Below are 13,597 nucleotides of genomic sequence, written 5' to 3' on the forward strand. Positions count from 1 at the left end.
ATTTCAATAAGCAATGATCAATAATTAGTCCTCACGTTGCTGGGACCACATTTCATTTAACAATGCTCAATGCGTAGTGTTCACATTGCTGTGACTACATTTCATTAATAATGCATAATGAGTTGTGTTCATGTTGCTGTGCCTACATTTCATATAGCAATGCTCAATGAGTAATGTTCACATTGGTGTGACAACATTTCATTTAGCAATGCTCAATGAGTAGTGTCCATGTTTCTTTGACTAGATTTCATTTAAAATTGCTCATTGAGTAATGTTCTTGTTCATATGACTACATTTCATTAAGCAATGCTCAGTGAGTTGTGTTCTTGTTGCTATGCCTACATTTTATTTAGCAATGCTCAATGAGTAATGTTCACATTGGTGTGACTACATTTCATTAGGCAATGCTTAATGAGTAGTGTCCATGTTTCTTTGACTACATTTCATTTAGCAATGCTCAATGAGTAATGTTCACGTTTGTGTGACTACATTTCATTAGGCAATGATCAATGAGTTGTGTTCTTGTTGCTATGCCTACATTTCATTCAACAATGCTCAGTGAGTAGTGTTTATGTTGGTGTTACTACATTTCATTTAGCAATGCTCAATGAGTAGTGTTCATGTTTCTTTAACTACAGTTCATTAAACAATGCTCAATGAGTAATGTTCACGTTGATGTGACTACATTTCATTTAACAAGGCATAATGAGTAGTGTTTACGTTGCTCTGACTACATTTCATTTAACACTGCTAAGTGAGTAGTGTCCATTATGTTGTGACTACATTTCATTTAACACAGCTAAGTGAGTAGTGTCCATTTTGTTGTGACTACATTTCATTTAACACTGCTAAGTGAGTAGTGTCCATTGCGTTGTGACAACATTTCAATTAACACTGCTAAGTGAGTAGTGTCCATTGCGTTGTGACAACATTTCAATTAACACTGCTAAGTGAGTAGTGTCCATTGCGTTGTGACAACATTTCAATTAACACTTTTAAGTGAGTAGTGTCCATTTTGTTGTGACAACATTTCAATTAACACTGCTAAGTGAGTAGTGTCCATTTTGTTGTGACAACATTTAATTAACACTGCTAAGTGAGTAGTGTCCATTGTGTTGTGACAACATTTCAATTAACACTGCTAAGTGAGTAGTGTCCATTTTGTTGTGACTACTTTTCATTTTACACTGCTAAGTTAGTAGTGTGCATTGTGTTGTGACAACATTTCAATTAACACTGCTAAGTAAGTAGTGTCCATTGTGTTGTGACTACTTTTCATTTAACACTGCTAAGTCAGTAGTGTCCATTGTGTTGTGACAACTTTTCATTTAACACTGCTAAGCGAGTAGTGTCCATTTTGTTGTGACAACATTTCAATTAACACTGCTAAGTGAGTAGTGTGCATTGTGTTGTGACTACTTTTCATTTTACACTGCTAAGTGAGTAGTGTGCATTGTGTTGTGACAACATTTCAATTAACACTGCTAAGTGAGTAGTGTCCATTGTGTTGTGACAACATTTCAATTAACACTGCTAAGTGAGTAGTGTCCATTTTGTTGTGACAACATTTCTATTAACACTGCTAAGTCAGTAGTGTCCATTGTGTTGTGACTACTTTTCATTTAACACTGCTAAGTGAGTAGTGTCCATTGTGTTGTGACAACATTTCAATTAACACTGCTAAGTGAGTAGTGTGCATTGTGTTGTGACAACATTTCAATTAACACTGCTAAGTGAGTAGTGTCCATTTTGTTGTGACAACATTTCAATTAACACTGCTAAGTAAGTAGTGTCCATTGTGTTGTGACTACTTTTCATTTAACACTGCTTAGTAAATAGTGTGCATTGCGTTGTGACAACATTTCAATTAACACTTTTAAGTGAGTAGTGTTCATTGTGTTGTGACATCATTTCATTTAACACTGTTTTTTGACGGTACCGTGACTACATTTCATTAATTAAGCTCTGTGAATAGTGTCCACGGTGTTAACAATACACAATGAGTAGACTTCACGCACGCACGCACCTCCCCCCCCCCCCCCAACACACACACGCACACGTTCCAATTTTTAATCAAGAGCAAATGTCTAGAGCCTGATTTTACTGCAAATATCACTTGCTAACATAATAATTTGTTTCTAATATTTTACCAGAAAACAATATGAAATATTACCTGATGGTAAATATAAAGCCTTGATCTTAAATTTGGAGACGATATAAGATTCTACAAGAAAAAGAAAAAAAAAAGAAACATAGGTCTCAGACTCGAGTCCATAAGGCGACCAACTAGATTATTAGACACACTTATCCACAGAGAAAGCGAAACTTTTAAATCACTTTGACTTCTGCAGCATTCTTAAATGTAACAAACCGCCCAGTGTAGCAACAACCAAATTAGGAACGCCATTTCCGGCAAATTTACTGGTATTTTACAAGATCAATGTCACTCTAACAGTTACAGCATATTTACCGTATGTAATACCACCTGACATGCTCTTCTTTGCATGTTGTAAAAGAAAAAGCGAATCATTGAAAGATTCGGGAATACAAAATAACGTAAGGCTCATGACGGCCTGACGCTCCTCTTATCTCACTGGCTTAATAACACCTATCGTTTTTGCCTTGTTTCTGTATATACCCAGGATTGTGACTGGTCGTTGTCACATAACTAAGCGGCTCGAGTTGTTGTAGTTCCTTTAGAAGAAAATCGTTAAACGCTTTTTTCCAAAATAGGTATATACATGTATATAACAAAAAAATCATATATATATCACAAAAAGTATCACGCAGGATGGGGTCATTCTTATATCCAAGGTTCATAATTTTTGAAGTCTGATACATGTGTCTAAGATAAAGTAATTGTGGTTTCAGAGAAGATTTTTGAAGTGTTTACGTAAAGTGTGACACTCGAGACAGAGCCAGTTTTTATCCATATAAAATTTTGTCGTATTTTTTAAATGATGTTGCATGCCAAATATCTTAACCACAGCTTAAATGGTTTCAGACATGTACTTTGCCAGATTTTGTTATAAAGTTCATATCAATACGGAAAAAATGAGCATATCCATAGAGAACTAATAGGGTGCTTGACGCTTATTAAATTCATTTTAAGGCTTTAAAAGTCATTAAAAAGTCGACATTTGGAAAAGATGACGGGCCAAGCTTATAGTGTTATATAGAAGAATTTTGCATGGGCATGCCAGTTGACATAACATCCTTAATCGCATAACCCCGAGACCTGCATATAGTTTCTTCAGCAATAAATGCTTTTTTTTGCAATTAAATATTCAGCACGATTTGCATGATTTCTTAATTAATTTCGTATCCTGTCTATTGTTATTTTGGTCCATTGTTTTAGATGTGTCGTCGTGATTTGGTGCCTGATTACATCACAGTGCACACACTATATCCTGTGCACGCGCCGTACTGAAAGTGCATCTGACGGCACAATGTACACGTATCTCTACATCTCGAGTGGTTTTATACGAGTTTGTAGAGTTCTGACAGCTACTTACTGGCATGAATGACAAACGAAATGCCTTTTTTCTAACTTTTTTAAGAGTTTTGTCCAAAGAAGGAAAATCAACAATAATTTAAACTGATTAAATTGAGAGTAGTTTGTACTTTCCATTTTCAGGCGAACCTGATTTAAGTGCTTCATCTGTTTCTAATTTTTCGCACAGGCACAGATGTGCTCGAATTCTGCCGACATTGAAATAATCTATTTCGAAATTGAGATAGTGCTCTCACTTGTTAGATATTGTTAGTAAAAATGGAAAACAACAAATATTCAGTTAGGTTTTAGGCTAATATTACGTACAAAAGCAACCAGTTATAATCTGCGAAACACATAGGAACAGCTATTTCTGCGGTAATCATGCAGTACAAATTAGTTGCACAGTAGAATATTATTGTTTGTTCTTAAGATATGAAAGTAATAAGTATTTTTTATTCAAACATCCTCCTTAGAGTAATGCTTAAATTTGAACTAGAAGATAATTATTGTTTTATCTAATTCTGTTTCGAATTTTTTCTCACTTTCACTAAAACATATGCTCCAATCTCATATGGGTTAAACTGTAATACAAAACTAACTCCATGATCATTCAGAATGCACAGTTCTCATATCACTGAAATCAATATTAGAGAAGACTGGATTTAAAAGTCTGAAATGGGATTAAATCATTAAATAAGTGTGGCATTACGTGCATCCGAAATACATTATCACAGATATTAAAAAATGTGTTGAATATAGAAAGTCATAGAGCACAAATCATGGACCGGCGATTTATATAAAGATAAGGAGTCGTGCAATTATAGCATCTATATACACACTTACTGAATAGCTTGAAAAAGGGCCAAGGGCTGATAGTATTTACTATTGATCGGCAAGCCTTTATTAATCGGGAACAAATTTCAAAAGTTTCAGTTAATTTCTTCTCTAGCCCAACAGAACTTTGTGGAACTATTAACCGGTCAGTAGCACAGACTAGTGACCAGTGATTTATTTAAGATGTACACTCAGTGAACAATTGTATGGGGTCTGAAAAATTGTTTTGATTATTGACCGGCAAGTCATTTTAAGCTTTTAATAACATGACATCAGAAATATATTTTCATATTCTTTGTCTTCAAGATTTAACTTTAGCTGAGCAATATTTAATGTAGAAATATATACCGTTCAACAGCACAAACTAAAGTACGGCATTTTATATAAGGAGTCATTTAGTGATATTCCATAGTCGTAGTTCATATGTACTAAATACTATAGAGTGGGGGTGGAGGAAGTAAATTCATAATTATTATTATGATTTATGTACTTATATAGTTTGTTAAACAATAGTACACTCTTAATAAAAATAAATTTTCTTTGATATAAATAACAATACTATCGTACAAAATACTACAGTGTAATGACTTTGTACCCATTTGACCCAGCTGGTTCACAAAGTAATGCGTATTACCCACTGCATCAGTAACTTCAATAATTTTGTTATATTTTATATGGTTATAATTATATTACACTAAGAAACACATATGTCACATCATTTTAGGTTTTGCAATACTTTCTATAGATTAGTGGAACCAGACAAACGTTTTGTCAACACTAAATCTAGCTATCAAGACCACTTTTTAACAAAGCAAAAAATAACGTTTACCCAAAATCGGATGGAAACATTTACGGTGTAGTCGACTGTCCGCCCGTCCATTCCATTTGTCACAAAATTGTGTCAACTCCAAATCATTTTACCCCAAATGATCGCTGAATGATATTAAGTACATAAGTAGGCTTACGTTATGCTGAAAACAATCTGTCCACATACAGTAATCATAGGATATGTCCAAAAATATTTTTGGGGAGACATGTACTTTTTTTAAAAGTTGCGAATGCAATTTTGTAAACAAAGATGAGAAAGATACGCTTTCGGGTGAGAAGTTCAAGTGGATGTAAATTTCACACAATAACAATATTTGAGTTTTAATTGTTATGACAAGTTAACAGATTGTTATGTATAAATACTTTCCTGTATCATTAAATGGTCATCAAGTGTATAAGTTACTTCTTAACTACTTCACAAAGACAATATAAACACGTAAGTCAGTGCAAATATAATTGCGTCCATCATCACTGCACCGGTGTGACGTAAAATGCAATTTATCGCACACTATCGTACCAAACGGAAGTTATTTCAGTTTCCTGTTTACAGAAACAGACAAAAAGGATGTGTTTGTTTGATTTTGTTAGTGTGCAGCTGGCTCCAACTGCACTGTTTAACGCACTTAATTCATCGCACACATTAAAGAATTACTGTGACTAAAGTCATTTCCAACTTTAAGCATTATGAATTCGGTCACATATGGCGATGTTTCAACTGTATCGGTGAAGGAAGACCTACTCAGAGCTGGGAATATGTGATGGATTTTAGGCTGCTAATTTTATCTGTGTACGTGATGCAAATTTTCATACATACTGTACCCAAAGTACGGAATCACCCTGGTGCCAAATCTTAATGTTCTTTGTTGTTTTTTTTTATTGTTTTTGTTGGGTTCAACGTCACACCGACACAATTATTGTTTATATGGCGGTATTGATGTTCCAGCTTTTGATAGTGGCGGAAGACCCCGCTGTCCCTCCGTGCATTATATCTGCAATGGTTGGCAACTTTCAGATCAATAATTTGGTTGAACATGTTTAACTTATTTCATGTCCATGCACACATATGTTTGTTTTTATAACAGTAGATAGGCCTAACGTCATGGGAAACCACCAATGCATACATTGTGATTTGATTTGTACACGAGTTATAACTCCTTAGATCACCAGACAGTATTGCTCATGCTATATATTAAAGAGACACAACGCAATGGATATAAAATGGAAGCTATGGAACACCAGTTAGACAGGAGAGAGTTGGACACGTGAATCTTTTGAAACTTTTGGTTTCTTTTGGACAATTTTGTCAGTCATGTATATCTAACGAGGTACGTCAAAGTCCATAGTGAATATCACGCCTTAGGAATATGCCTTGCTATCTCATCAAGTCACAACTCGTACTGTCATCGGTTTGATCAGTCTAAACCTTTTACTTTAGTACTTTAATAAACTCCATAACTGATTGTTGTTATAAATCAGATCCTTTGTAAACATAGAATCCATTAAAACCATTGGTACAATAGAGTTCCTCTTTAGCCGATACTAGGAGAGTGGGATGTGTTACATATTGTATTGCTTCTGCGAGGTGGACGCTGTTCAACTCGGCCAACACTGCTGTACGGGAGATGGCTATAAACAGGACCCTTTTGAGATACAAAGCTGTCGACCTCCAGAATATTTGTGGACAAAATATAATGCTTAAAAGATGTGGAGTGTCTCTGCTGTATGATATATTGAGATAATGTGATTGGTGCAAGATAGAAATTGTTCAATATGCATGGTACCCATTTACCGATCGTGAGAAATGCTTGATTGAAATGGATTAGTGCACTTTCCCGTTCATGACAATGGTTCTTATAGTATACCCTGGGTTTTGACTTTGTTTTCTTGTAACATTTTTAAGAGACGTCACCACAACTGAGGTTTAAACCACTGTCCTCCAGAATTTAACATTAGAATAGTTCCATAAACCAATTTAACATACATTAAGACAAATCTTCTGTGGTAAATTTGTCTGTTGTAAACGATCTTACAAACGATAATTCAGTTAATTCGACTGAGTCTTTGTTGCGCGACCGAGTTAGGAAACCCCGTAAGTAACAAGGTAAAACAGGTATTTCAGAGGTGCTTCTTTCCTGAGCTATTTTTTATTGCCCTATTCTTCTAAAAATAAGATCCTTTTTTTAATTTCGTACTTTTTACCAACCTTTGTGACAATGAAAAGATAGGACTGATCACTTTAATGATGTATTTTAGGCACACTTTTTTTTACTTAATAACTATTTTCTGGCCATCATAAAATATAATGATATGGGAAGGGATTTTACTAGAGCTTCAGCAACGATGACACATACTGGCTAAATTCTGTGGAGTTTGGGGAGCAGTAACTCAGCTGGTCGACGCGATTACGGTGTGGGTTTAAAATGTTGGAATTTGCAACATTATCATAAACTTAGTTACATATAGCAGGATCATTATGATTTTGAACAGTTTCAAAAGTTATAGTTGCCAGTCATATGAACAGCTAAGTATATTTTTCTAGTATACGTGATTTTGCGCTGTTAAAAAGTTTTCACAAACGCATTTTAGAATTTAATATTTTCATGGCTAAACGCCATGGTAATAAATCGCACCGCTATCATTTTCCCCTCTTAATATTTTCATGTGATAAGTTTCGGAGTTTCGGGTTTTGTGACAATTTGTGAACAAGTTCTTCATGTCAAGTTCCGTGGTATACGATATATACAAGGAGATAAAATGATTATGCGAGACCTATCAAATGATAGATTCAAGGGAAACAACCAGTACATTACGTGCCATCTCGTGTACAAGATTTATCTTCATTACATCACAAGACAGTATTATATTGAACGATCTTCTCGGGTTGTATTCGCCTTATGTAACTCGCTCTCTCCTGTTGCTGTGTAAGAAATAAGCAAATGATCCTAAAATATCATACCGGTAATTTAATGTAACACAATAATTCATTCAGATATTGAGCTGCATTTCCACAAAGGGACACGAAATATGAAATATTAACTTAAATGATTTAATATCAGTAAACAATGTTACTAATTTTAACATGAATTATCTTTTGAATGTATATATATTTTCAATTCTTTATCACGTGATTTTTTTCTGATATACTTTTTTCCAGAATCATCGTTAATTTTCAGTTCTCATTGCTATCGCTCTGTTAGTAAATTCTCACAATTAATTATCTTTTTTGAAATATTGTTATTAAAACAATGTTAGCACGTACATGTGCATGTAGTATTGACATCTAATATTTTCTAGTTAGGTACTGGCATCATCTGCATTGTAAAGGTCATCACAGGCCATGGGATGCGCTTCAAGACATACTCTTGTGTAGAAAATTACATGTAAACGGGAACAACTGTAGAACATGAATTGACAACTAACAATCCTTCTAAATGAAACTTAACTGTTTCAATTTTTTTTGTAGATAATATATTTACTATCTTCGATTTGTACTTTCAAATGACTTTGTTATGAATTTCATTAAGGGGACGCATTTTGCTACATTCACAGTTCATACAGAAATGAGGAAGGGGTGCATATTCAAGAAATCGATGGTGGGAAGATAAAAAACATATTCCTAAACTGATATAATACTGATGGACACCTGTAATATTCAGTACTTTGTGGATAAGTATGTGGTTCTATGAATGTAATAGGAAAACAGAGGTCTTTGTGAAAGTACATTCAACACAAAATATTAAGCTTTTGTATAAGGAAAAAACAGGTTTTTGACAATACCAGTGTTACAAATAATGTTGAAGGGATGAAATTTTCTTTCTAACACACCAGGTTTGCTTAAACATGTAAAAATTTAACGCCACGTCATTTCAGCTCGAGATGGACGCCATATTTCTCATTGATAAAAAATGTAAACAAAAAAATCAGAGTGGGATTACCATTGCAAGGGCATAACACGACGTTCTACACAATAAATACCTTAGAACAGATATCTAAGATGCTACTACACAGGTCAGATGGGTTAAATGCATAACGTCGATCACTTGAAATTGATCTTGTAAAGGTGGTTAATTTTAGTTTATTTACATGTTTTTTAATTTTCCCACGATTTCTCGGCGATTCACTGCAAAAAGTAGTACTGCGCCGGACGAAAGGTAACTCTAATAAACAACGGGAGACAACTTAGGTGTCAGCACGTGTAGATTTTTAAAAAAAACATGTCGATGATTATAATTTCTTATCAAATAACGAATCGTATTCAGAGATTCGTCTTTAATATCAGAAAATAATTAATTTCTATGGACATTTATCAAAAAATATTACTTACAGTGGACTACTTTGCGCATCAAACTGGTTTCCCCTTCAGTTGTGAGGCACTTCCGTTATACTTTTTGACAACAATAACAAAACACAAAATGAATCAATAAAGTCACTTATAAACCGACTGCTACTTAGATCAGTTTAAGTATAGTTGTTGTTGCAACATTATACTTGTTCATTACGTTATGAGATAAAGTTTTTCTTGAACTGCATAATCCATTAATTACGTTTACACGATATTGCATTTTACAACTTATCTGACCCCGTTTTTTACGTGAATGGCAGCATTCTCGTGTAACTCGTGCAAACAGAGTTATGAAAAGTATGGTGGAGAATTCAAGGGCAAATTATAAATGACATTAAAGTGAGGATAACTGTATATTCGTCCAGTTTTGATCATTGACATTCCTGCTGTGTATTAGTAAGTTTTGTGAACAAGATTAGAATGTTACTTTTGCACATATACACATTGATTGGACCTCTCAACCAAATTTCATACCTTATTTTAGGGATTTTTAAGACAATACATTTTCAAAAGTTTGTTCAATGTGTTTTGATATTTAAGTGCATTTTAGTTCATGAATAACTAGTTAATAATGGAAACATTTCTAGGCCCTTATTGTAAGCCACCCGACTTCTGTAACGATAAATGTTTAATGTATTAAGGTGAAAATGATGAATGGGGGTGGGGGGATCCAGCTTCAATTTGTTTACATAATGACGTAATATCGTCCATGATTTTGAATGGAAAACGGTAGACAAATAACACTGTCCATGATTTTGAATGGAAAACTGTAGACAAATAACACTGTCCAGGATTTTGAATGGAAAACGGTAGACAAATAACACTGTCCATGATTTTGAATGGAAAACGGTAGACAAATAACACTGTCCATGATTTTGAATGAACGTAACAAACCTCCTGTTTAATGAAACTAACATAACACTGTCCATGATTTGAATGGAAAACTGTAGACAATTACACTGTCCAGGATTTTGAATGGAAAACGGTAGACAAATAACACTGTCCATGATTTTGAATGGAAAACGGTAGACAAATAACACTGTCCATGATTTTGAATGGAAAACTGTAGACAAATTACACTGTCCAGGATTTTGAATGGGGAATGTAGGGACAAATATGGTACCACTGTTCTAGATTTTGAATGGAAATGTAGGGACAAATAAACGTAACACTATCCAGTATTTTGAATGGAAATCTGAGGGCAACGCCACACTGTCCAGCATTTTCAATGGTAAAAATGAGAACAAAAATTATCGCGTCATGTTCATTTTATCAATAAACAACCCCTAGACAAGTTTACTGTGAATCACTATTTAATGAGGCAGATTTATTGCAAGCAGCATTACAAGTGTTGACTGTTACAAGATAACCTAATATGATCAGCTCATAAAAGCGTTTCTGTCTTGTTTGCCGAAAAGATTTACAAAGTGCTAATTGTCAGGTATGTATTTTGTATTCAGTATTAAGGCTTTTAGTAAAGATTTCATCACATTTTCTTATTTTCTAACCTGAAATTCTACTTTTACTTAACGAAGATCTTTTTTTCAAAAATCGTCAAATATTGATACATATTTTTTTAGAATAGGTTCAGTTTTTAACCTATCATACTTAAAGAGTTAGCATTATTTTTTCATTATTTTTTGTTTTCATTTTATTTGAGAAATAAAAATGGAAGGAATGGATTGTGCTCAAGTTCTTCCACAAAATATGATGTTTTACTAGGACAGACTTGAAAGTTTTAAAAACTGGTCAAATCAGATACTACCAACAAAGTATAATTTGGCAAAAGCTGGCATGTTTTACACTGACTGTGGACATATAACAGAGTGTTTCTCCTGTCACATAAAACTACGGGACTGGAATCCCTCTGATAACGCATTGGATGGGCATTTAAAGTTTTCTCCTGACAGCGTTTTTCTAAAAATAATTGGCTATGGATGTAATGAAGAGCTAAATAACCAGACTCAACTGAAAAATCCTTTTTCTTCAGAACCAGGACATCAGAAATCTTTATTCCCAACTTAAAGCCAGGAAATATATTTGGAAAACCAATACCAAACAATTGCTTCCTAGGACATCCTAAAAACGCTGAAACAAACGTCATAACATCATCTGGTGGATTTAAGTGGCCAACTACACAGAAAGGTGAAACATTATTATCTATAAACCTTTGTCATATTAAATAATTTAAAAGATGGAATTGTTACATTTTATTTCTAATTTATAACAGTTAACATTAGACCATAATCTCGTTTTTTCTAATGTTTTTGTAACATCTGTATCATATTTTAATAAATATTTGCTTTTACATATAAAAGGTTTTGACTGCATCTGAAAAAATGGCAACTCTTAAAATTACGAAGAAGCAGAAACTAAACGTCAAAAAAGCTGTTGAACATAACTTGGCTGAAATAAAGAAATCTCAAGAAACCTCAAAACAGACCAAAGTTGAACTTAGTGCTGATAAAAACCTCTTTTTATCTATGTCTACATTTAACCATCAACATTATATACATATTCGTAAATGAGAGGACGGGAAACCAACAAAAGAAGGAATATCCTTAACAGAACAGATGTGGTGGGAAATACAGAAATGCATTTCTGAATTAGATAACAAGATCCAGCAATTACAGCAAGGAAATTAAGATGTGGACTATAAATTACATCTTGGGAAAAACTGGTATATCTGTGTTCAAAGCGGATATCCATTCGTAAATATTAGACGGTACTGGAACCCCCCAGGTACTATAAACATCCATCCTACGAAACAGGGACAAATTTTGTCTTTTGAAATGTATAACAAAATGAAAGACTCATTTACCGATATTAACAAATGTATACCCAATTTTGACCAGTTTCAACCTTGCTATATGCAGAGTGATCATGCCAATTTACTTGGCGCTTTATCTTGTTCAGTGTGTAACCCAACAGGGTATAAAGATCACGACAGTTTATTAGCATGATTTGTTTGTGTCTGCTTTTCATTACTGTTCAGACTTATTAGCGAGCAATTTCTTTTCAAATAAAATGTATCAGAAATGAGATTGTTTTATTGTATATAAATGAAATGTTTACCCATATTTTGTTCATTTATCAGTATGAATGATACCAGTCAATATTTAGAAAGTATATAGTATGATATTAAAAATCCAGTTTCTTATTCTGGACCTTTAACATTATACCGTTATGTTAAAAAAGAAGGAAAATACATCATTAGTCTAAGGAAAATTAAACAGTGGTTAAATGACCAAGACAGTTATAGTGTCAGAAAGAGGGTTTTGAGAAAAATTAAAAGAGGTCGCGTTGTAGTAAACGGTATCGATTCTTTATGGGACATAGATCTTGCCTCTTGTGAATCTATAACTAAATATAATTCTGGTGTACGTTTTTTGATGGTGACTGTAGATGTATTCTCAAGATACATGTGGGTTGCACCCTTATACGATAAAACTAATAAAGAAACTGTTAGAGGCTTTGATAAAGTTTTGAGTTCTACAAATAGACGTCCAGTGACCCTAAGAAGCGATAAAGGACAAGAATGGAGAGGTCGTCATTTTCAATCCTATCTGAAAAAACATAATATGAGCCATGCCATGGGAAAACCAACATAGTGGCTTTGCGACCAGCATGGATCCAGACCAGCCTGCGCATCCGCGCAGTCTGGTCAGGATCCATGCTGTTCGCTAACAGTTTCTCCAATCCCAATAGGCTTTAAAAGCGAACAGCATGGAGCCTGACCAGACTGCGCGGATGCGCAGGCTGGTCTGGATCCATGCTGGTCGCATACCCACTATGTTGGTTTTCTCATGGCGCGGCTCAATTATTAATTATTACTCGACGGAAAGTGAAACTCATGCTAACTATAGCGAAGTATGTATCAGGTTTCTAAAGCAAGCAATGTACCGGTACTTTGCAAGTCAACACACGTTTACCTTTACAGACGTTTTGCAGGAGATTGTTTATAATTATAACCATAGAAGTCACTCAGGCCTAGGGGGATTAACACCTGCTGAAGTCATAAATTCTAACCAAGATGAGGTCAGATATTTGCAATATGTCAGTCGTCAAAAGAAGCAGAAAAACGCTTCAAAACTAAA

At 34.3% G+C, this 13,597-nt stretch overlaps 1 long non-coding RNA gene across 1 annotated transcript; it reads left to right on the forward strand.

Annotated features, from left to right (window-relative positions):
- The first annotated feature begins 5,303 nt into the window (after positions 1-5,303).
- Positions 5,304-13,026, forward strand: LOC128557847 (uncharacterized). Its single transcript, XR_008371440.1, has 3 exons — positions 5,304-5,945; positions 11,491-11,645; positions 11,819-13,026. It is a non-coding gene; the product is annotated as an uncharacterized LOC128557847 (long non-coding RNA).
- The last annotated feature ends 571 nt before the right edge of the window (positions 13,027-13,597 follow it).

Source organism: Mercenaria mercenaria, chromosome 6 (genome assembly GCF_021730395.1).
Source record: "Mercenaria mercenaria strain notata chromosome 6, MADL_Memer_1, whole genome shotgun sequence".
Taxonomy (NCBI): domain Eukaryota; kingdom Metazoa; phylum Mollusca; class Bivalvia; order Venerida; family Veneridae; genus Mercenaria; species Mercenaria mercenaria.